This window comes from Phascolarctos cinereus, unplaced genomic scaffold (genome assembly GCF_003287225.1).
Source record: "Phascolarctos cinereus isolate Bilbo 61053 unplaced genomic scaffold, phaCin_HiC Scaffold_4;HRSCAF=312, whole genome shotgun sequence".
NCBI lineage: Eukaryota > Metazoa > Chordata > Mammalia > Diprotodontia > Phascolarctidae > Phascolarctos > Phascolarctos cinereus.
Window position 1 is genome coordinate 214,532,087 of NW_027555847.1, and position 26,138 is coordinate 214,558,224.

The following is a 26,138-nucleotide window of genomic DNA, read 5'->3' on the forward strand; positions in this document are numbered from 1 at the left end:
TCTCTATAGCAAGCCTCCAGGCAGGAATATCAATTTGGTAGCCATGTGGATGAAAGCTAGAAGAAGGAAGAGACTGAAAGGAAGGCTACAGATTAGGAGATGAGAGGCAGTGAGAAGCTGGAATAGGGTAGAAGTTGTGTGAGTGAAAAGGATGAAATAGCTGAGGTGCGATGGAACTAAGGCACAAATACTAAGTCTCTTCACAGTTGCTGCCAGGAATTTTAAACTGGCCCTATTAAATTCGACTAAAGAGCTGATCAGAGAGCTCCAATTTAGAAGAATTTGAGGTGGTTGTTATTCTTTTAAAAATTTATATTAAGTAAAGTAGATGACATCTCTTACATCAAATTTGTTCCAACTTGTTATTTCTCTTATCATTTGGAAATGCATGTTATTTAGCAAATATCTAAAAGAACATTTTTTAGTGTGTTGTTTATTTTTGTAATCTGGGCAGATTTCTGCAGTTATACAGGATTTTTAGAAACCTATGGTAAATACACTTCTCTCAAAGGATCCCTTGGAGTTTTCATCCCATAATCTAATCCAATCAGATTTGCCTGATTCAATACCAAGTGTTTTAAGTATGTATTAATCAATTACCCTTGAATTACTGAGTACCCACAAATCACCACACTGATTTTAATTATTCCTGCTAAATGAAACATAACTTTCTAGAAATGTTTTTTTTCCCCCTTACTTTTTTGTTCAGAGATGTGATGTGGGGCTGGAGAAGAATCTTAACTTCAAAGCTCTGAGCGTATAGGATTTGATAGGTCACAGGAAAAAAAAAAGGAACACATTTTAGTGCTGATAAATCTTGCTTTCAGGTATACTTTGTTTACATCACCAGGCTAGAAGAGAATCAGTGCTCTCTCACATAGCATTTAAAGGAGCTTTCAGTGTTCACTGAAGAACAATAAATAAGGCAGAAACTCACCACAAAAGGAGAGATACTGTTTTTCCTTCTATCCCCATAAAGCAAATATTCTCCTAATAGTGGTTAGGTTGGAAACTTTTGTGCTAACTTTTTAAAATTGACCAAGGAGAAAGAAGGCCATTTATTCTGTACAAACAGACTGCATTTAGAGGGAAATGTATAGGATTGGGGACTGTGCTTATCAGAATGGGACGGTTAATAAATAGTTCATTTACCCACTAATAATTTAATGATTGTGAGAAAAGAAAAAGGAGGGAAGAAAAACCTATAACCCACTTTCCCATAGACAGATGGGAGAAAAACATCTAAAATTTCTTTTTGACAATGAATAATAAGAACAGGAAGAGCATTAGTGTTGGGGGCTATCATTAAAGTACAGAGAGTTTCAGGGAATCATAGGGAATTTATTACCACTTGTATTTTGCTACATGCAAATTCCTCAAGTCCCCATCTTTCAGAAATAATAGGCTTTCTGACAGGCCAAGTGGGTGTGGTCTCAGCAGATTGCCAACTGCTCACAACATGCCTGAATTGTAAATTTCAAATATGAGACTCGACAGGCTCACTAACAGGATGTTTCTATCTCTGGGATAAATTGGCTGGTGTTATATGCTATGGGAGTAGTGACTGCACCTGGATGTTGTACATCGTGGTCAATGTGCATGAGAGCAGAAGGACAACAGTCATCAAGTGTGCACAGGAACCGGCTTGGGGGAACTGTCCCCCATGTGTGTCTGGTTCACAGCAGCCTTTGGAACTTTGCTCCTGCTGTTGCTATTCTACAGAGTCCCGTGTTTTCCCCTTCTCTTACCCAAATTTTCCATACCCTTCAAGGCCTAATTCTTTCCCATTTCCTCCACTACTTTCCCCAGCCCTTTCTTTCCTCTTTTCTTTGAATTCTAATACAACATAGATTTTATGACTCATTTAACAATTAATTATAGGCTGCCTTAAATTTTTATTTAACTTTTTGTATGTATGCATCTGTCTTAAGTTCCCCAACTAGATAGTGACCCTAAAAAGAGGAAGCCTGAATTTTATTAGGTATTCCAAAAGTGTTATTGCAGTTTGGGGGTATTAAAGCTTAAACTATGTTTTAAGCTATTAGAAATATCTATATTCCTCCAAAGGACCTAGCACAGGGATATGTATGTAGTATATGCTAAGCAAATGCATCCAACCACGGGATCATAGATCTAAAGTTGGCAGGGAACTGAGAGAGTAATCAAAGCCATCACTAATACTGGATGAATGGCGCTTTGCAGTAGGGCACTAATATTTGAGGGCTGGACTTACTTCCTTCAGTGTGCCATAGTAAGGTAACCATCATGCTCATTCACACCTTGCAGTGTTTCCTGCAGTCCCTCTAGCCTATGCTGGTGCAACTGTGATAAGGCCACTCCCCACCCCAACCCCCAACTTCTATTCTTATTGAACTTTTCTTTAGGGTTCTGCCTTCCAGGAGAGGGTCAGATATACCATTTTTCCCAGGGCAATTGTTTCCCATTATCTTTGGACTATCTTCTTTTTAATTGTTTTAATGTAATATTTTATTTTCCCCAATTACATGTAAAAACAATTTTAACTTTCTTTTTCTCAAATTTTGTGTTCCAAATTCTTTCCTTCTCTCCTTACCCTCCCCCCATCATTGAGAAGGCAAACAATTTCTCATAAGTTATACATGTGTGGTCATGCAAAACACATTTTTGTGTGGGTCATGCTGTGAAAGAAAACTCAGACAAAAAAAAAAGAAAAAGAAAAAGTAATGAAACAGCATGCTTCAATCTGTATTCAGTCTCCACCAGTTCTTTCTCTGGAGATGGATAGCACCTTTCATCTTAAGTTTGCACTATCTTCTGCTACCAGCTCCTACCCTTACCCCTCACCATGATTCAATTTTTTTTGGTCTAGGTGAAAATATTCTTAACAAAGACTTTTAAGATTATCTAGTTCACATGCTTCATGGACAAAAAAAATTAAAGTGTGTCAATGTCAGCACATATGGCTGACTGACCGACTGAGTGGATAAATGAACAGGTATGTTAGAACAATTACAATGAAACTCATACATATTTTAAATGGTATGGTCCCAATGAAAACAAACTGCTATTTGTGTAAAGTTCAAAAGATCCAATGTAGAAATCAATCTGATACAATATGACGTATGTAAGGGAAACACTCCACATTTACAGCAATACTAATTACCAATCTGACCTTCAAGTCTTGCATCTGCTGTAACAGCATGTTGTTGTTGTGTTTTTTTTTCCAAACACCCATATTTGTCTAATACCAAAACAGATGTGCAATTTACATAGACTTGGAAAAGATTTAACTTGAACTTGGACAACTGTGTATAATTTAATGTTTGCAAAGATGATCAGAATTACTTTGAATCTAATTCCCTATAATAGGAGTCCTTAACATGGATCCCATGAGTTTGTTTTCTTTCTTTTTCTAAAATTATCGATGACTCTATTTGAAGATGCAGGGCAGGGTGGATAGAGTGCCAGGTCCCGAGTCAGGAAGACTCATCTTCTTGAGTTCAAATCTGACCTCAAACACTTACTAGCTTTGTGACACTGGTCAAGTCACTTAAAGCCTATTTGCCTCCGTTTCCTCATGTGTGGGAGAAGTGAATGGTAAACCACTCCAGTATCTTTGCCAAGAAAATCCCAAGTGGGGTCACAAAGAACTGGACGTGACTGAACAATAACAACAATATTGCAGTATTTGTTCCCTCCGTAATTCCAATTAAAATATTATTCTGAGCAGACTTTTAGCCTCACCAGATTGCCAAAGGGGTCTGTGATACAGATACAGATAAATCCCTGCCCACCATGTCAGATGTTTCATCTTTTCAGAGCTGTGCTCATTATTCTAGCTGAGTGGTCATCTATATTCTCTCAAAGGGAAAAGTGATGGGTGGAAAACTCGAGGTTTTAGCCAGAGAATGAGGGCATCAGATACAAACATAACAAACCTCCTGCTGTGTTCTTACCTGGTCAGGTTACTTTTTCTTAGAAGCCCGGTACCCTGGCTATTCTTAGTCCTTACCACGTTAATACCAAGTTTAATTCAGATGCCTGATTGCCTTAGTCTACTACAGCTCAGAATTCCTGAACTCAAGAGATCCACCAGCCTGAGCCTCCCCAATAACAGATTACAGACATGAACCACCATGTCCAGTAATGGTTACTCATCTTTATTTCCCATCCAGGGGTGGTGTTTTATCCACTGCACCACCTAGCTAACCCAGAAATGAGTGTATCAATCTGGTAAGCAGCTTCATAGTAGTGATGGTCAAACCCATAGGAGCTGATGAAATGACCAAGTGAGATAGTATAGAACAAAAAGAAGAGAAAAGGACAATGCCTTAGGGGATACTCATGATTAATTACCATATCATAGGTGAAGAATCAGCAAAGGAGATGGAGAAGGAACTGTCAGGTAGATAGAAGTAGGACCAGAGAAGAACAGTGTCATGAAAATTCAAAGAGGAGGGGGTATTCAAGAAAAAGTGATCAACAATGTAAAATTCAGCAGAAAGGTCAAGAGCTATGAGGATGGAGGAAAGGCCATTAAATTTGACAATTAAGAGGTCAGTGGTAACATTAGAGAGAACAGTTTTATTTGAATGATGAGGTTGGAAACCTGCTTGCAGTGGGTTTAGAAGAGAGTGATAATGGAAGAAATGAATTCACCTAGTATAGGCAACTGTCTCAAAGAGTTTAGAAGAGGAAGGAAAGATATAGGTAGGATAACAGCTAGCTGGGCTAGTGTGATAAAGTGAGTTGTTTACATTTCTGGATTTGGGGGGTTTTTTGTTGTTGTTATTGGTAGGGGAGGCCTTGTTTGTAGGCATTAAGAAAGGAGGCAGTAGATAGTGAGATTGAAAACAAGAGAGTAGGAATGATAGTAGAGGAAATGTGCTAGAGAAGACAGAAGGGGAAATGATCAAGGGTGCAATATTTGTTCCCTTTGTAATTCTAATTAAAATATCATTCTGAGCAGAGTTAGCCTTGGTAAGAAGAGTCACCTCCTCACTAGAAGCCAAAATCAGGGAGGAGTTAGTGTAAGAAGATGTCTCAATTATAGGAAATAAGGAAAAGGGGAGAACAGGGAGCTTTTAGTAGATAGCCTTAATTTATTTTCAATGGAGTACATGGTTGAAGCATTTCAGTAGGGAGAAAAGGACTCTTAAAATGGATACAGGAGGGGAATATGACATTATCTTTGCTTAGGTCACATTTTCTTAGGTCACTGCTACCCAGTCCTTCATTCTCAAAGAGGACCAATGACATCAGAAGGGTAATGTCTTGACTTGTAGGTGAATTGGATTTAAGTGAGGCAGGGCTGTACAATGTCATCAGCCTCACTGTCCTCCAGCGTCATCTGGGTCCAATGAAAAGACATAGATCAGGATGACTGAAGATGACCCCAGATGCAGTGTGAGACTTTGGTCTTTTTAAGCTGAGGTCTTTCCAAAGTCTCAGTTTGTCTGAGGAAACACCAGTAACAATCATTTTGAAAAGGAAGCATCTGTGGTCCAAAGTTCACTGATGGTGCTTTATTTCACTGAGATGGGGAAAAACTCTATGAAGTTCTCAGTGAGGAGAGATCCTTTAGCCTCCAACTCTGTCTTTTTCTAGGTTCCCAACTCAATTCACTCTACTAAGGTGTGTGATTAATAGCTTTGTACCTACGCAGAACAGCTCTGAACTCTCATCTCCTGGCAAAGTCTACCTCATCTCCAACCTTGTTACATTTCACTTAGTCTTAGTCATGTGACCTTGCCATAATATAGTCAGCTTCCTGCAGAAAAAGACAGGCATTCTTGGATATTACATGTAGTGCTTTACTCTGCAATTTAAAATAAAATGAAAGCAATAATCTGGTACATAGTAAAATATCTACCATGTGTATTCATATATTGTCTTAGAATCACAAAGCTCATAGATAGTTTTGTTGTTGTTCAGGCTTTTCAAAACTTTTTTATTTCTTTTAGTGAGGTAGTTGGGGTTCAGTGACTTGCCCAGGGTCACACAGCTAGTAAGTGTTTTGTGTCTGAGGTCGGATTTGAACTCAGGCCCTCCTGTCTCCACAGACGGTGCTCTATCTGCTTTGTTCAGGCTTTCTTTGCAAAAATACTGGAGTGGTTTGCCATTTCGTTCTCTGGCTCATTGGCAAGGAACTGAGGAAAACAGGGTGAAGAGACTTGGCCAGGGTCACACAGCTATTAAGTATCTGAGGCCAGATTTGAACTCAGGCCAACGTGTTTTCCTGACTCCAGGCCTAGTACTCTATCCATTTCACCACCTAGGTGCCCTGATGTATCACAAATAGTACACTGGCTTTTCTGAACCCAGGAGTTATGAGGAAAGCACAACTGTTTTGTGTGGTTTGTTTAGTTCCCCCAGTTTCTCTTCATGCAAGTGGGCAAGAGAGTATAGGAAATATTTCCGACTAATGTTTAACTCGTGCTTCCAGGAGGATCTACCTTTTATTAAAGGTTCAAGAACTTTAGTCACATCTTGGGTCCTTTGCCTGGCACAAGGACATGGACTGGATGCAGAAAAAAGGCTCCCATGGTGGTGCTTTCCATGTTATTGTCAGGGACTTCTGACTGTTTCTTGCTCCTGGTAGCTCATCACTTACGGAAAATGAGGAATAGACTAAACAGTAAATAATAGGAAAGGAGAAAACTGCCACTACCATATGACCTTAGTGTTTCTCAATGGTCTGTCTTATCATCATCTCTCCCTGGATGCCCACGCTTATCACTTCCATTAGCACATTCCCCTTCTTACTCCCCATCCAGTGGCAGAAATCTGGCTGCTCTGTGTAGAGAGGGATGGATCGAAGATCCAGCTAAACACATTTATGCCTAGGAATGGGCTCCTCTGAGAATTTTTACCAATAGGAAAGTCTTAAAGCAATGTGACCCTTCTAGGAAGCTCATACACATCACCTTCCAGCGTGAAAGTTGCCTTCTTATGTGCCTGTCCTCACTGGGTGGAGCTTACCTGATTCTTGGGGCCAGAGGAAGTCCCAAGGAATCACTAGTGGGCTGAGAACGCTCAGAATGCCACACCAAGTTTGGGAAATTGGGCATCAATATTAAGAGAGATACAGAATGTTGCAGAAATGAGTCTAGCAGCCATCTGGGTTGCTTAATGCTTCACAAGTTCCACACATATTTTAGACTTGGCATTGAAGTTCTGTGCTTCACTGACTTTGGATTAGAGATATATTCTTTGAAATGATAGCAATTATCCTGTTTGGAAGGAGAAAAGTTAAATTAGAAAAAAAATAAGGCCTTCACATTTTTAGAAATGATGATATAATATGTGGCACAGTTGTTAGAGACAGGATATATACCAGGTTTTCTTTGTGTTGTTGTTCTGGAAAAAAAATAATAACATAAAACAAAGGGAATGCTTCATAATCTGACCCCTTTTTTGTGTCTTGCTGCCAGCACAGGACAATGTTCTCTCATTACCAGAGAACACACTGAAAGAGAACTCAAGGGTGGGGAGAAGAGATAATATTCCCTCTTCCTCTTGGTATAGAGGTAGAGGACTATGAGGAGAGAATATTGTATACTCTGCCATGTAAGGTCATTTTATCACTTGGATTGTCATAGACTTAGATCTGGAAAGAACCTGAGAAGCCATCTAGTTTTATTCCTTCATTTTAAAAATGAAAAAGCTAAGGCTCAGAGAGGTTTTATTCATAAATTTTCTTTATCACAAAGGAAGAATCAATGTACACTAGCATGTTGGGAAAGGGCCATCAGTGAGTGAGGGAGATGTCTACCCAAACATGTGAAGACAACCCTGGCAATGGATGCATGAGCAAAATTTGTTTCAACAGCCACAAAGGTGGCCGAAGCAGGCATTATGGGGTGCCCAGGGCTTGGTCAGAAATTGAAGACACAAAGGTCATCCACTATATCCGGAACCATCAACAGTCACCAGGACTTTTGTCCTGCCACTGGACTTCAATGATTCTGGAAGAGAAAATGAGGCTGATGACTTTGTGTAACTTGCCTCATTTAAATCCAAATCATACACAAGTCAAGACATCACCCCGTGAGGTCATTAGTCCTCTTCAAAAATGAAGGATGAACAACAATTTTCTAATTAAAGTAGAAGGTGATGTCATCTTCTGAGGTAAGTCAAGCTTTGGAGACTTGATTTGGGTAAGAGTTCTGTTTGCCATAAATATATGATTTTATTTAAAAAAAAGTTCCCTTTCATATATATATTTAGGTATGTATGTGTGCATAAATATTGGATATATATGTCTATACATATATTTTCACATATATAGATTATATGTAGGATATATATATAGATACTCACATATATAGCATCATAGATTTAGAGCTGTGAGAGTCTTAGAGGATGAGTTCAGCCCCTCATTTTACAGATGAAGAAACTGAGTTACAGACAAATAAAATAACTTACCCAAAGTCACATCAACAATAAGTAATGGAGCCAGGATTTGAAGACAGGTCATTTAACTGTAAATTCATTGAGTTTTTCAACATACCATTCTGAATCCCTTCAGCACCCTGCTCCTCCAACTACCAAGGCATTCAAAATCACCCTGCAAAATTCTGGGTAAGGCTGGTTGCCTGGGATTAATATTAAAAAGTGGGTGTCAGAACTGGTCATCCTCATTATCTTGTGGACACTAGACTGGTTTGTATTCTGTCAACAAATCCCCTAGTTTGATCAAGAATATGAGTTACTGCCTCTGTGCCTTGAAATTTCTGGACCAGAGCTGCAGACATGAGGAAGTACCCAATTTAAAGCCTCTACTGTAGAAGGTCAAATGTTATAAGCAAATAGAGCTTGGAATATAAGGTCACTATCATAAAAGGTAACCTTTTCCCTAGTAATCAATCAGTCTTGCAGCAAGCATTTATTAATTGCCTATTATGTGCCCTGTACTGTGCAGAAAAGATTCCATCCAGTGTAACTTAGAACACAGGCATTAAATCTCAGGGTTATCTCACATATTCCAAATGTCTTATTTTTTGAAAATATGAAAACACAAGAAGCCTAGCAGGGGAAAATATTTTTGAAAAAGAATCAACTGTAATCATAGCCAGTCAAACTTTTATAGGTAACAAAGCAGCAAAGCGGATAGAGCATTGGACCTGGAGTTAGGAAGACATGAGTTCAAATCCAGCCTCAGATACTTGCTAGTTATGTGACCCTGGGCAAACTATTTAACCTCTGCATCAGTTTCCTCATCTATAAATTGGTGATGATAATAGTACCTACTTCCCAGGCTTATTGTGAGGATAAATGAAATAGTGTAAAAGTGTTTTGCAAACCTTAAGCACTACATAAATCCTAGTTTTTATTGTTATTATTAAAGTACATCTGTTGTGACGGATATTAGCAATGAGGCTGACTTTGCACTTAAATTGAGTAGGCAGACTTGGCATGGCCATGCTGTCTTTACAACCTCCCTTGGTCTTTATGTAACTTCTTAAGAGTTAAGGTGGTATGTTACCTAAGAGGCTTTACCCTTGCTGTGACCTCTGTTCCCTCAATTCCTCCATATTCTTCCAGTTTATCACCTCTGTTTTGGCCTCACTCACCTCACTGCACAATCCTAACCCTATTGTTAATTCAACAAGCCACTGCCATCCACAAATGAACCTTTTATCCTTCCATGTCTTGCTAATCCTCATTTGTGGGTTACCCCCATCATCATCCGTTTTTGCTCCTACTGTTGGATTAGTGAATGTTTCCAGAAGAAGTCCCATAATCATGCCACCTGGATACATTATAAATTCATGTAATCTAGTATTAAACACATACTCTCACTGCTAAATAGCAATCTTTTCACTCATTTCTAATAAATTCTGTATCACACTTCCTAGAATTGGTAGTTCAAGGTATGAATAGAGTATATAAGGATAAACATGGGGGCTCCACCCAGTGGAATCATCAGTCAGTTTTGATGTACTCTCCTCCTTCTCGGGGAAGGAACTCAATGTAACCAGACTGAATCACCATGGTTAAAAGACCATGAATACATGCTCCCACCCCCCAAGAAAATAAAGGGGAAGAAACTTATGTAGGGTGGATATTGTAGTTACAGTGCTCGAGACAGATATTCATTGAATATTATTGAAATATTGCAGTGTTGTAGAAAGATCATGGAACTGAGAAGTTGAATTCTTTAAAGGACTCTGTTGTTGACTGAGGAAGTGGAAGGGAGGGAAATTAACTAATTGCCTTCTCATTTTGTGTAGGGACATGTGTCAAATGGTGTCGTCCATGGCCCACGGTAAGAGGTCTTGAAGTGGAAAGGATGGTTCCTTAAATGCGTGTTTCACCAATAGTGACCTCTCTGGATCCTTTCCATTTTTTTTTATTGATAATTAGAGGCTTTGATTTTAAGCCAATTGGCAAACATTTATTTGATGAAGGTTTTCTATTCATTAGCAAAATGAGAAAAAATGATTCTGTAATAGCTCATAACTGCACCATTAAACAGCATTAGCTATCCATTTGAGAGCTAATAATGTAAAACACAATTTTCAGACCACCAGATGTTGATGAATAAATTGGTGCTATGTCTGTGGCAATAAAGCAATAAACAGGTCAGAGGTCAATGAGCTCCACCAGAAAGAAGCAAGACACCAAGGGACAGGAATCAACAAGCTGATTGATGCTTGCAGGGGGACTAACCAATATTTTATTCAGAGCACACCACATACAGAGAAACCACTTCCTTCATACCAAAACCTCATTTGAGTTTGGGGGTGGAATGATTTTTATGCTTGTTAGCAATTTTCTTCAACAGGAGTAAGCTGGACATTGTTTCTTTAAAAGTTTGGCATTCTTCTCTCTTTGCGGGTTCTTCAGGGGAAATGCCTTTTAGTTGAAATTGACACTTTGGCTATCCATTCTTATCTGCCAGGATTTCACTTTAATTTAACACATTTTTATTGCATGATACACTCAAAAACTTATGAAGTACCTGTTATATGTGTGTGTGTGTGTGTGTGTGTGTGTGCATGTTATGCCTTGCACATGAAATGTGTTTAATAAACGTGTGTTGGAAAGGTTCTGTGAAAGATAAAAAGCTATGCAATAGTTAGGCCCTGCCTTCAGTATTTATCTTTAATGTGTATGTGATATGTCTCAAATGGATTATTACTTCAAAGTGAAATTGAATTTAAGTGGATTTATAAAAACAAAACAAAAATAAAAACAATCCTATGCAAAGCACTGTGGTATGTCCTGGGAGAGATGCAGAGAGGGCAGTAGTATAAATCTGTACTTGGAGTGCATTCATGATGGCCCTTTCCTTTCCCTTCCATTTTGCTAGGAATGGCAAGGGGTCTGAGGAATGTTAGTCCTCAAATAGGTAAGGAATTGAAGTCTCTCTGCTTCCACTCTCTCCTCTTTTCAAATCACCCTCTACATAGAATGCTATTAATAGTCCTAAAGCACAGGATTGACAATGTTACTCACATACTTAAGAAGAATCAGTGGCTCCTTTCTACCTTTGGGATCAAATACAAACTTCTCTGTTTGGCACCTAAAACCCTTCATAATCTGCCTCTTAAGCTATTTTTTTTTCCAGAATGATTTTACATTACTTTCCCTCACATACTCTGTATCACAGTTAAAATATCCTGCCTCCCATTTCAGCTCCATGATATTCCATCGCTTGCCTCTATTGTTTCTAGAATTCTTTCTCTAATCACCTCCTTCTCTTAGAACTCCTGTCTTTCTTAAGTTTCACCTGAGTAGTCTCCGCCTGCATGAGATCTTTCGTCATCCTATCAGTTTTTAGGCAGCTAGGTAGTGCAGTGGATAGAGTTCTGGTCCTCAAATTAAGAAGACCTGAGTTCAAATCCTATCTGAGGCATTTACTGGCTGTGTGACTCTAGGCAAGTCCCCTGATCTCTGTCTGCCTCAGTTTCCTCAACTCTAACATGGATATAATAAGAATATCTACTTCCTATGATAATAGTGAAAATCCAATGAAATAATATTTGTAAAGTGCTAGGCACGGTGCCTGGCACATAGTAGGTGTTAATAAATATTTGTTCTCTTCACCTTTCCCAAAAATTACTTTATTTTGTATGTGCTTTTTTTTTTAATTTTAGGGATTGCCATAACTAAATTAAACAAAAACAAAACCAAATGAATAAAGAATACCTATTGTCCACAAAGGCCTGTAAAACTTCTGAGTATGGCCCAAACCAGATTAAAATGAAAATGGAAAATATTTAATCAATTAAATAAAAATAAAATGGAACATTGATAAAATTAATATGTCATTTTCTAAGTTGGCATGTGGCCTTCAGAGATCTTTATGTACGGTCCATTTCTATTTCAGTTTGATATCACTGATCCAGACCACTCTGGCCAATCAATGTCTATGCAATTGATGTCTACTCTATAAAACTTATCCATCAACATATATGTAATATGTATGCATATTTATATGTCTGTATATATGCATACATGCAATATAGCTTGTATAAGACATGTGTGTATATTGTGTTATATAAGCATACATGTAGATGTGCGTCTAAATGTACATACACATATGCACACATATGCATGCATGTGTGTGTACATATTGTATGCATAAGTACACATTTTGGACAGTCACTGCCAAAGAATTACTTGGGTCCAGAATTAAGTAGAAGGAAAATAGACTACATTGTCTTTGAAAAATTGCAAAGTTATTTTAGTGACTTAAACTTCTTGAAATAAACACTCATCCTTTTAGAAACAATATTATCCTGTTAATGTTGTCTGGCTTCAAGACAAGCAACAGTACACTCCCTAAAGAACTAACATTGAGCAATGTTAATTCAAGTCCTCAAAGGGCAGCAGAGGGCTTGAGTAGGCTACCTAACTCACATTACAATCATAGAATTATGGTCAGTCAAGAAGCATTTGTAAAGCACCTTCTATGTGCTGGGCACTTTGCTAAATGCTGGGGATACAAAGAGATGCAAAAGCAGTCCCTGCCCTTGAGGAGCTCATAGTCTGATAGAAGGGACAAAATGCAACCATGTACAACCAAGTTAATTATAGGATAAATGTAATTGTAGGATACTATACTTACAAATACTATATTATAAATATACATGTAGGATATTATACTTATAGAATAATGGGAAATAATGAATAGAAGAAGGTGCTAGCATTAAGTGGGATTGGGAAAGACTTCTGGTAGAAGATAAGATTTTAGCGGAGACTTGAAGAAAGCAAGGGCATAAATGATGCCATCTAAGAAATGTATGATTGAATTAATTGATCAATCTACCAGTAAGCAAGATTTTATTCCTCATCCACTAAGTGCCAGACACCATGACTGGTGCTAGAGATACAAAAACAAAAATTAAACAATGCCTACTTTCAAGGAGATTACATTTCTGATGGGGAAATCAATTAATAGACATACCCAGAGATATAAAATATATACAAATGAAAAACAAGGCAATTTCAGGTAGGAATGCACTAGTGGCTGTGTAGACCAGGAAAAGCCTTATCAAGGACATAACATTTGTGCTGAGCTTTGCAGGAAGTTAGAAGTTCTAAGAAGTGGAGGTCAACTGATGTATTCTAGGCATAAGGTGTGGATAAAGCAAAGGCATGGAGATGAGAAGTGGATTGTGGTATGTAAGAAAAAGACTCAAAAAAATTTGGCTTGAATTCAAAGACTTTTTACTCCATTGAATCCTTATGGTTTTTAGAGAGCATAAGGGAAGGCCCTTGGCAGGTTTGACAAGCCCTCTGTGGGGAACCTTTAGTAAGACATAATCTAGAGTCTACCACAGCAGTTGGTGATTGACAGTCTCCAACATTGGAGAGAGTATTAAACTTGAAAGAGATCACAGATCCACTGGAATACTGGAGCATTAGAACATGCTTTATATTTACTGAATTGAATGCATCCTGAATGCATCCCACCAGGAGAATGTAAGTTCCTTAGTGGTACAGAATAGTTTCACTTTTGTCTTTGTATTCCCCAGTGCTTCTTTGCACATCGCAAGCACTTAATAAGATGGTTGTTGAATTGAGCTGAATGAAGTATAGCTAATGTATTTGCCTTCCAAGGGAAAGAAACCAGATTTGGCACTATGGGGGTTGGATTAGAAGACCCTGAAAGTTTCTTCCAACTCAATGAGTATAGGATTTGATATCTGTCAAGGTGTTTAGTGTGGTTTTGACATTTCATTGGTAGTTAGGGGAAGCAGAGCTCAGCTGGGGTACACTCACTAGAAAGGTGATTTTAAAAAATATGTATATTTAAAAACAGGAAGAGTAGAGTAAGACCTGGCTGGCCACACTGCTAGTTGGCTGAATTTAGCACGGAATCTAGGTAAAGGCCAGTGTTTCAAGGCCTCTTCTTTTCTAAATCATTTCTCAGCTTCCGATCATTCGTCTTAATTCAGTTGTCTCTACCTCCCAACCTCAAGTCTAAATGGAGACTTCTGTTCCACAATGGATGTGTGACAAGGAGAATAAAGACTTCACCAGGAGGAAACAGTTGTTTGTCACCACCACCAGCCCCACCAATAGTACTCAATCAAAACACAGCCCTTCAGGATCTTAATCAGCCTTTAAAATATGTGTGGAGGCAGAAGTGAGGTGATGGATATCAGCTGTAATTATAATTTTTTGTGTCCTTGATCAGCTCAGACATTCTCAGCATTCGATTTTTTTTTAAAGAAATAATGCATTTCATCTGTTTGTCAGCCAGCATAATTATTTTTTTTACTCTTTGTTTATGGGTGATATCTGTCATTTAAGTATAAAAGCTCCCTTTTGTCTTCATTATTTATTTAATTTTGATCAGATCTTATGTGATTTGGGGGGGAGTTTCCAAATCTGTGTTCCTCTTGGCTTTTCTTTGGAGGGGAGGCAGTTCACAATGGAAACAGCTCTGTAACAGTGTTTTGTTAGTAGGCAGGTAACTCTCAACAGAACTTAGAATGGGAGGGGAAGAAAGGAATCATTTTTGCCCTTTTATTATCCAGAGTCCTATTGAATGGAGTAGCTGGTCCATTTCTGCAGTGTGGCTGTATCTTTGTTTTCAGTCTCACTGTGTTTTTCTGCTCAGACCCTGAGGCTGCTGGGGGAAAGGCACAGTAAGGTCAATGTACTTAACAGGGTCTGTGAAGATTTAAATGGAATATTTTTCTGTTACCAGTGATTACTAGGTAGACTAGAGAGTTAACTCCTGCTTACTAGCAGGGATATTCTCCCTTTATTCTTTGTTTTACCCTTTGCTGACTCTCTGAGACGACCAGATCTCATCCATCAGCCTGGCTGACATATTCTCCCAAACACTGCCATTTGACTTGTTGAAATACCCTACGAGCTTTTGGGCTTTTGTATCCTTCCCCACTTTGGGACCCTTAGGCCTTTGTGGCTTTTTCATCTCCCTTGAAGCAGATACACACACACACACACACACACACACACACCCCACACACATTATATGTGAGTCTGTTTATATATGTGTATATGTAATATATATTATATGTGTATGTATGTGTGTATGTGTGTATGTATGTCCTACTCCAGTTAGAAAGTGAATTCCTTGATACCAGGGACTGTCTCACCTTCTTATTTGTGTGACTCTAGTTCAGTCTAATGAAGGCTTTTTCAATAATTGATTTATTCACTAGTTACTTCTATCTGAGAAATAACATAATGGATGGAATATTAAGCCACTTCCATTTGGGCATCATTTCCTCCTCACTTGACTTTGACCCTAGAACCACTGTAGGCTGTAATTTTCCTAGCTATAGACCTCTACCTCACTTTCTGGTCATTGTTACACTATGGTGCATTTGTACCTTCTCCCCTTTCACGTCCCCTTCGTGTATTTTCTTCTTTCATTGGACCGTGAGTTTCTTGAGAGCAGAGACTGACTAGATAGTTTGCATTTGTATCTCCATTGGTTAGCATTGTGTTTGGCACATAATAGGTGCTTACTAAATGCTCCATCATCTAGCCATCTAATTATTGGTCCAAAATTTAAAGCAACTGACAAGCCAATTTAGGTGTTGAAATTACTTAATTTAATGCAAATAGTCATTAAAATTTGTCATTGAAAAACTTGGAAATTATTTAGGGAAGAACTGACAAAAAATTACTGGGAAAACTGAGAAGCAATTTGACAAAAATTATGTTTAGATGAATATCTTAATTATACACACATTTTTACATAGAAACAAAATTTATATTATGTGCCACAAAATAGATACCTGACCTGATTACTAAAATTCATGCCAGTAAAAAAAAAAAACAGAAGAAAACAAGATCAGGTAACTCTCAAAGGTATGACCAGAAAATGAATTCTTAACCAAACAAGAGATAGAGATAATCACAAAAGATAAAATGCATAATTCTAATTACATTAAATTGAAAAGCTTTTGTAAAAATGAAATTAATACATCTATTATAAGGAAGGAAGCAGCCAACTCAGAAAAATATTAAAAATCTTAAATATATATTATTAAATATTACAGTAAATATTAAAGTTCAGATATCAATATATGAGAAATAACAAAACAAGAGAAAATTAATAGTCGTTCCTCAACAGATGAGTAGTCAAATGATATAAACAGTCCTCAAAAGAACAATTAAAACCATTAAAAATAATAAGAAAGAATGCTCCAATAAATAATTATAAGATAAAGTCAAAATAAAAAAAAACTTTTGAGGTCTCACTTTATACTCAAAAATTTTCAGAGATGTCTTAAAATGGAAATACTCGATATTGAAGTGGTTGTGGAGAGTCAGGCACATTAATAAATGAAAGGCGCATTTGTGGATTGGTGAAACCATTCTAGAACACAAATTAGAATTAAACCAAAAAAGTTAGCAAAATACCCATAACTTTTTGACAATTATGTACTTATTGAGTGCTAGGTATGTATTTCAATGAGTTCAGGCATAGAAAGAAAGGCCCCATATACATCAAAATATTTATATCAGTACTTTTGTAATAGCAAAGAGCTGGAAACAAAGAAGATAACTCATTCGTTGGAGAATGACAAAAAAAAGTGATACATGAATATAATGGAATATTACTGAGCTGTCAGAAATGGTAATCTGAAAGAATACAGAGAAGATGCAAGGTGAAGTAAATACTAGCATCACAATATACACAATGACAAACTTCAACAATATAAATGAAAAGAACAACAATAACTAAAGAATTAAAACTGAATTTTGTGAAATTATGATCAAGTTTGTCCCTAAATAGATACATGAATGCATCTCTTTCTTTCTTCCATTAAGAAGTGGGGAACTAAAGATATGGAACACTAACATGTAGCATATTGGCTACTCCTCCCAGTTTTGTGCCATCTGGAAATTTGATAAACAAATCATCTAACCTTTATCCAAATCATTGATGGGCTATTGAAAAGCAAAGACTACCTTGAATCTTCCACTGAAGACCACCTGCCATTTTGACACTGTACCATTAACAACTACTTTTTGAGTCTAGCCATCTAACCATTTTTTTAAGACAATTGGGGTTAAGTGACTTGCCCAGGGTCACACAGCTAGTAAGTGTTAAGTGTTTGATCTGAGGCTGGATTTGAACTCACGTGCCCCTGCCTTTAGGGCCGGTGTTTCTATCACTATGCCATCTACCTGTCCCTCATCTAACCAGTTTTTAATCCTTCTGATTGTATTATCTTCTAATCCATACCTCTCCATCTCCTCAAGAATAGCCTGTGATATTTAAAACACAAAAACAAAAACAAAACTTCATTAGAATCTAGGGAAACTAGATTCACTGCATTCCCCTCACCTATATATTTAGCAATCCTATCAAAAAAAGGAAATGAAGTTAGTCAGCCATGACTTATTGGTAATGAAACCATGCTAACTCATTGTAATTACTGCTGCTCTTCTAAATGTTTTCAAAACATCTCATTAATTGCTCATTCCAAAATTTTCATAGGAATCAAAGTTAAGCACAGTGGTCTATGGTTTTAAGACTGTCCTCTTTTCCTTTTTGAAAATTAGAATATTTGTTCTCTCAGTCTTATGGTACTTTAATTTTCTGTGATCTTTCAAATATCAGACAGTAGCTTGGTAAAACCATATATATCAGCTCTTTCAGGACCTAAGGATGTAGTTCATTTGGATCAGGCATGCCCTACCCTTACATCTTAATTTTTCCAAGCAAAATATTCTTTTTTCCTTCAACTCATCCTCACAGATCATGAACTCAATAACTTCATCATCCTAGTCATCTTTTGTGGTGCTCTTCAGTTTATCAGTATCCCTCCTAAAACGTTGAACCCAAACTAATCAGAATCCTCTAAATGTGGCCTGACCACAACAGAGTACAGTGTGACTTTTATTTCCCTAAACCTGGACTGTATGCATCTTTCAATGGATCCAAAGCTTATATTAGTTTTCTTGGATCACATATCACACTGTTGATTCATATTAAGCTTACAGTCCATTGAAACCCACAGATATTTTGCAGATGAATTATTATTTAGCCATGCTCTCCTAATATTGTACTTATGAAATTGATTTGTTTAACCCAAACTTAAGATTTTCCATTTCTTATTAGATTCAGCCCAGCATTCCAGCCTGTTATCTATCTTTCTGAATACTGACTCTGTTATTCCAGTTATTAACTATTCCTTCCAGCTTTGTGCCATTTGCAAATTTTAAAAGTATAGCATCTATGATTTCCCCCTCAAATCACTGATAAAAATGTTGAAAGTCATAGATAGGGCCAAGAACAGATCCCTGTGATAATTCTCTGGTGACCTGCCAAGTAAACATTGGATGGTTAATGACAACTTTTTGGGCCAAGCCATTTCACCAGTTCTGACTCTAGCAAATTATACTATTGTGCTCTAGCCCACAAAACTCCATATTTTCTATAACAATAACATAAAGCATTTCCCTGGTCTACCAATATAGTTAGTATCCCTGCCAAAAAAAAAAAAAAAGGAAATTAGCTTATTCTGGCATGATCTGTTTTTAGTTGTATATTTATATCATAATACATAGGGATATGGATATATACACGTGTATAGATGTGTATATATATGTATATGTACACATGCATATGATATATATGTGTATACCTACACATAGGCATACATACACATACATAGATATAGACATTTAATATAGCTGCAGCTAAATATAGATACAAATAATATGTATAGATATAGTTATCACAGTGGCTAAAGCATAGACCTGGAGTCAAGAAGACCCTAGTTAAAATACAGCCTCAAATACCTAATAGATATATGAACAGGTCATTTAACCTCTCTGAGGCCCCTTTTCTTATCTGTAAAATGGGGATAATAATGGCATCTACCTCTAAAGGTTGCTGTGAGGATAAAATTACCTAATACTTGTAAAGCACTATGTAAATATTAGATATGTGTATATCTTAATCATAAAAAATCCCACAAACATTTCAATATAAAAAGAACAGGAAAGAAGATTGTATAAGAAACTTTAAATTTTTGTTACATTTAGTGAGTTTATATTTACAGAATGTAAATATACAGTGTATATTTACAGAATATATTACATTTAACCAGGGATTAATAAACTGCTTTGTGTCTCCTGAACTTCTTTTATTTATTTATTTTTACTTTCTTGTGTATATGTTGAATGTTTTATCAATGCTCTTTTTGTTACATTTTTATCACTGCCCACTAATTTACCCACCAGCTCTACTCCAAAATAGAAACTCTCCCTTTCAATAAATACATATAACAAAACAAAACAAAATATAGTGGCTCAGTATGAAATTGCATGTCATATTTTATACCTCTAGAATCCTATCATCTCTCTGCCAAGAGGTGGGAGACATGTTTTATCATCAGACTTCTGAAGTCATGAGTGATCAAACTTTGATCAAAGTTCTGAAGTCATTCAAGGTTGTGGAATTATGCCCAAGAAGTCACTAAACTGTGCATTCCCATTGACCCAGCATGACCTGTTCTTTATGGAATCATGCTAGCTCTAAGTGATCGATACTTCCTTTTATAGATCTTACATAAAGCATATATTTGATGAGATGTTCTAGAATTTTATGAATCAAACTCACTGACCTAGAGTTTGTAGACTTTGCTGTCTTCCTCTATCAAAAAAAAAAATATTGGGACAAATTTTTTCTTTATTCAGTCCTTCAGAATTTATGTTCTCCATTATACAAGATTTTTGACAGTGGTTCATCAATCACATCTACTAGTTCTTTCAGTATGTGTGAGTGTACTTTATCTGGGTCTGGTGTAGTTTATCTGGTCATCAAAGGGAGTGAGGTAAAGTCTTGTTTTCTCTTTATTAAACATTTCTACCTCCCTTTTTCAGTAAAAACAAAACAAAACAAAACATTTATTTTTGCCTGAGGAAAAAATACATAAATTGAGCAACTCTTCCTTCTCTTCACATTTTGTTACTGTAGTCCCATTAACCCAAATTAATTGCTCTATCCTTTCTTTGGCACTATTCTTTCCTCCAATATATCTAAAAACAAACTTTTTTGTTGTCCTTAGTTTTCTTTCCCAGCCTATAATCATTTTGATGGGTCAGATAGGTGGTGCAGTGGATAGAGCATCAGGCCTGTAGTCAGAAAGACCTGAGTTCAAATCTAGCCTCAGATATTTACTAGCTATGTTACTTTAGGCAATTACTTAATCTTATTTGCCTTAGTTTCCTTATCTGTAAAATGAGCTGAAGAAAAAAAATGGCAAAACACTCCAGTATGCTTGCTGAGAAAACCCTAAACGGGGTCACAGAGAATTGGACACTAGTAAAAGAAGTGAATAACAAAAGTCATTTTGAAATTTAACACTCTAATACTAGTCAACAAAGATTTATTAAATGACTACTATTATCAAGCACTATGCTAGATGCTGAGAATATTCAGAATAAAATAATTCTACTCTCAAAAGTTATAGTACATTAGAAATTGTGTGGTGCTTTACAGTTATCTTCCATTACCTTCCCTTGCCTCCCTGTCTTTAAAAAAGACAAACAAAACAAAACAAAACACCCAACAACCAAAAAACAAACCCAAAACTAATATAGTTGGCATATGCATCTACACTGATCTCTTTGGACATTTTTCCCTTTTATTCTTCACCAGAACTGTTTATCCTTTTGTCATTATTTTTGAGGTCTCCTCATCCCTTCTGGGCTTATTTCCATTTTAGAAATTTAACCACTGGAATTTTGCCAATTTTTTTTCCCATTAATCCTTTGAAATTTTCTCTCCCCTAAATTAATAGGGATGTCATAATTTTCCTGTTTTCTTCTTGTTCTTGATTATAAAATCAAAATTGGGATAGTTATTTCCCCCATATTTTCCACATTTTTGCTTAGTAACAATTCCTCCCTTTTAGGGAGAATCAGATATATCTGAAATAGAATTCCTGCTTGGTTCCTCCATCTTTTGGAAGCTGAAATTAAGGCAAATTAAAAAAATTGGTTGATGGAGCCAAGATGTTGGAATAAAAGTAGTGACTTACTTGAGCTCTCCCCCAAACCCCTCCAAATACCTGTAAAAATAGCTCTAAATAAATTCTAGAACAACAGAACCCACAAAAAGACAGAATGAAACAAATTTCTAGCCCAAGAAAAACTAGATGGTTGATTGGAAAGGTCTATTGTGCTGTGCAGGGATAGGAGTGCAGCTCAGCACGAGCCACGCAGGCAAAGATTGGGGCCTCAGCAAACCTGGAACACTCCTCAGGGTATTAAATTGAGGGAAGCTGTGGAGGTTTCCAGACTTCTCAACCCATAAACACCAAAGACATCTTAGAAAGTCTGTCAGACCATGGTGAGAGAGGAGCTAGGTCCATCTCCAGTTCCAGTACAGCCCTAAGGTGGTGGCTGCTTCCAGAGCTCTTGGCTCACAGATGGAGGGGGAATCAAGTGGCTGATCAGAAGGGGATTGCAAGCATCTCTTTGCTGATGCTGAGGCAGGATTCTTTTGCTTTACCTGTGTGTGGATCTGGGTCACAGTTCTGGGTGGTGGTCCTGAGGCAAGCAGGAGTGCTGGCACGGTGGAACTTGAGGTGGTAGTGAAGAGTGAATCCTTTCATTTTCAGGGCAGAAAAGAGTGCTTGTGGTCACTCATCAACCAGAGCACAGGCCAGGAAAGGAGTAAACACCTCACCCTTGATCTTACCACTTTGGAAGAATCCACCCATCACCTTCTGAAAGAGATCCCAAAAGGAAAACTCCTAGGAATATTATAGCCAAATTCCAGAGTTCCCAGGTCAAGGAGAAAATATTGCAAGCAGCCAGAAAGAAACAATTCAAGTACTGTGGAAACATAATCAGAATAACACAAGATTTAGCAGCTTCTCATATTAAGGGATCATATGGCTTGGAATATAATATTCCAGAGGGCAAAGGAGACAGGATTTCAACCAAGAATCACCTACCCAGCAAAACTGAGTATAATCCTTCAGGGGGAAAAAATGGGCATGCAGTGAAATAGAGGACTTTCAAGCAATCTTGATGAAAAGACTAGAGCTGAATAGAAAATTTGACTTTCAAATATAAGACTCAAGAGAAGAATGATGAGGTAAACAGGAAAGAGAAATCATAAAGGACTTATTAAATTTGAACTGTTTACATTCCTACATGGAAAGATGATATTTGTAATTTATAAGACCTTTCTCAATATTAGGGTAGTTGAAGGGGAAAAAAATGACAGAGACAGAGAGAGAGAGAGAGAGAGAGAGAGAGAGATGGATAGAGGGCACAGGGTGAGTTGAAGATGAAGGGGTGATATCTAAAAAACTAAAATTAAGGGGTGAGAGAAGATTATAGTGGAAGAAGGAGAAATGGAGAGGTAGAATGGGGTAAACTATCATATAAAACAGACAAGAAAAAGCTTTTACAGTGGAGGGGAAGTAAGGGAAGGTGGGAAGGAATGAGTGAATCTTATTCTCATCAGATTTGGCATAAGGAGGAAATAACATACACACTCAAATGGGTATGGAAATCTTTCTTACCCTAAGGGAAAATAGGGGAGAAAGGGATAAAAGAGCTGGGGAATGAAAGAAGGGAGGGCAGATTTGGGGAGGCAGTAATAAGAAGCAAACACTTCTGAGGAGGGACCAGGGTAAAAGAGAGAAGAGAATAAATGGGGGAGGGGGCAGGATAGGATGAAGGGAAATATAGTTAGTTTTTCACAGCATGACTACTATGGAAGTATTTTGCATGACTACACATGTATATAACCTCTATTGCTTGCCTTCTCAATGAGGGTGGGTGGGGAGGAAGGAGGGGAGAAATTTGTAACCCAGAGTTTTAAAGACAAATGTTAAAAATTGTTTTCACATGAAACTGGGAAATAAGAAATTCAGGCAATTGGGTATAGCAACCTATCCTTCCCTACAGGAAAACAGAAGCAGAAGGGGATAACAGAAGGGAGGGTATTACAGAGGAGGGCAGATTAGGGTATTCAGAATGCTCTCCATTTTGGGGTGCAGGGAGGGGCAAGACGAGGAGAAAATTTGGAACGCAAAATCTTCTGGAAGTGAATTTTGAAAACAAAATAAATAAATAAATGAATGTTTAAAAAATTAGTTGATGAGAGGAAGGAAGGAAGGAAGGAAGGAAGGAGGGAAAAACTTTCAAGCACTCTATTCAGTGTTACGTTAATATTTGAAGTTCACCATCCCTACCACATCATGTCTCAATCACAAGTATTTGAACTCTTCTTGAACTCCTCATTTATGTCTTTTATCTATTTAGGTGGAAGACAGTATATTCTGATGATAATACTGCTTTTGTCAATTTATATTTATATACTTTTTAATACAATTTTGCCTCCCTGGTACACGAATGTTTCCACAGGAGTTTGTATTTTAAGTACTGTTCTCCTCCTCCACTACCACCATTACCCACCTTTAACTGTCCTATTGATTTTGAATAAGGGAGATCCTTCCAGAGCTATATTCTACTCATAGCTTTATCCTACCAAGTCTTTGTGATACATAGTTTATTTTGCTTTAGTCTCCGCATTTTGGGTATTTGTGTATAGATAACTGAAGTCAAAAACTATATTACTGGTTTCCTTCTTGTATTTTTGTTTCTTTTGAATTTCTCAATGTCTCTATTGCTATTCTTTTTTTACTACCTTCCTATACACACACACACACACACACACACACACACATACATATATATATATATATATATATATATATATATATATATATATATATATATATATATATATATATATATATATATATATATACACACACACATATATTATATATACTTCCTTATTTTATTGATTATACTTTATGGGAACCATTTACTCTTACTCCTTTTTATTTTATTTTAAAGTCCTTGTTATTTAGATTTATAAGAATTTGAACAAAATGTAGTCTTCCCAGACCTCACTAGGCAAACCCCATCCCTGGTCAGAAGTCTGTTATTCTTATATTTTAAGTCATTGATCAGAAATTCAACTCTTGTTCTCAGATATCTTGTTAACCAGCTTTTCATTTCCCAAACCTACCCTTCTCTTCTAAAGCACCCCTCCTAAAAAAAATGGTCAGCAGTGGCAAAAACGCCACTTGTGTGGTCTTAGGTGTCTTACCTAAGGCATTTTGATGGTTAGTAATTCTTTCAATTTTCTTTCTGGTAGTATTTGAGTACCACCTAAAGTATGAACAAAAATTCTCCCAGTTATTCCACCTTTCTGTTTCAGACTTTCTATTTAAAATGTTAATATTTCTTCAGAAACACATTAGAAAATGACCTTGGATTTCTAGTTTCAATTCCTAAGTGAAAAATGACATTGATAAAGGAGAACATGATTCTGACAACATCTCAGTGCAGTTGGAATTCCTTTGATGCTCTGTGACAAAAGGCCAAGAAATATGAAAGCCTGCAAACAAGGACACCAATCCTATGACTTCCATTCTTGTCATCTTTCATCTTCTATTTAGGTAAAGTGCAAAACAAGCATTTTAGGTATAGAAATAGTTCTCAGTTAGGACACATAATTTAAAATAACTGTGAAACCCTTACTTCTCTGTGTGGGAATTTGAACAGAAATTAATTTTGTAGAGTCAAGATCATACTCTTTGTCTTTTAGAGTATATTATCACAGATTTCTCTAACCATTCTCTAACTCCCTGGGCAATCCATTTATTCAGTCCTGTCAGTGCTGATCTGTTAGTCAGAGCTAGTGTTGGAAAAGGCAGACTGGTCAGACCTGTTTCTCATCCACTCTGTACTCTGCAAAACCCTTAGACCTGGATTAGAGTTTGGATTATTGTGTAGCTCATATTATTTCTGTTCTTAATTAAATTATTATAAGAGAGAGAAGGAAGTCTTTAGGATTACACAATAGCAAAATAACAAGGGATTTTGAAAGATCAATTATTCTGTCTTTAAGGCTGTCTTTAAGACAACTGTTGTGTAGTTAGTAAAGCACTGCTTGGGAATCAAGGAGACCTGGGTTCAGTTCCCAGTTCTGCCACTTTTGTGGCACCTATATTACCTTGTATAATCTCTCTGTCACCGAGTTCCCTCCTCCCTAAAATAAGATGGTTGAATTAGATGACCCTAAGGTTACTTTTGAATTAGATGACCCTAAGGTTACTTCAAGCTGTTTATCTATTATCCTGTGGTCTCCCATCATAGAGTCAAGGCAGTTTATCTTATTTGTCTTTAGCAGTATTTCAACCATATCATTATTGAAGAATTAGAAAAAGTTCTTCCCCATTTCTTTCATATAAATCTATTTCTTCCATAGACACGAAGGGCAAATACTATCAGCTTAACATATTATCCTTAATACAGGAAAACAGTGTCCTTCTTTCCTCTATTTTTTTTCCTTAAGTAGGTGGAACTCTCTGAAACATAATTTCAAATAAAAGGTGATTAGTTTCCTCAACAAGCATTTGTCTTAGCTGAAGATCAATTGTAAGAGAAATATATTTCAAGAGTTACCTAAAGCATGGTCGAGGAGCAAGCATTGGCAGAGCTCTATCTGCCTTCTTGGACATTGGAGACAATTTTAAAAAATTCTCTCATGAACGTGTCCTAACTAAAGTTAAGATTGCACCATTTTGTTACTTTTTCTTCATCTTTCTGACTCCCAGGATGGGGTGCATGGACCTTCTCACTATCATTCTGGTGCTATAATGACTACT